Source organism: Acipenser ruthenus, chromosome 42, assembly GCF_902713425.1.
Source record: "Acipenser ruthenus chromosome 42, fAciRut3.2 maternal haplotype, whole genome shotgun sequence".
Lineage (NCBI taxonomy): Eukaryota > Metazoa > Chordata > Actinopteri > Acipenseriformes > Acipenseridae > Acipenser > Acipenser ruthenus.
In genome coordinates this window covers 8191536-8192188 of record NC_081230.1, presented here as the reverse complement: position 1 = coordinate 8192188, position 653 = coordinate 8191536, and positions in this window count along the sequence as shown.

Genomic DNA, 653 nt, shown 5'->3' with positions numbered 1-653 from the left:
GTTCCTAACGGGAAAGGTAAAACAAACGATGAATCGTGAGGAATTGTAGAGGCATGCAAACTCAAAATAAAAATAACAGCTCGGTTCATGTAACATTTCAACACAAACTGTGGGGCTAGGCCACAACAAAACACTCTGGTGATCTGTAACTGGACATAAAGGTCATTTTAACCGCGCCCCACATTTCTCACTAGCGTCAATGTTGAAATGGTCCGAGTGTTGAAGTAAATCGGACGACAACTAGCGATCCCATCATCTTCTACAATGTTACACACTTTTGAATACATAACTAGTACAGCACTGTACACATCGTTCTAGTCTATACCGTACCGGGCTTACCCTATAAGCGGACACATAATGACACCTCAGTAAAAATGCATTACTGTAGTTATATTCAGCCATCTAGTATTTTCAATAGCAAGTCAGGGTTGCGTTTACAAAGTCTATTAACTATTGAGATTATATATATAATCTGATTAGACAGTACACAGGTCTGCTCACATAACCTTAACATATTGAAGGACAAACCAAACGTCGATAAACTGTTAATCTAATCAATCAAAGCCGGACAACACTTTTTGAATCGGGTGATCATAATCATACGCTTACCTTGTGTGTTTTCCCGATAGCATGTAGACCCCTCTCCTCAACAC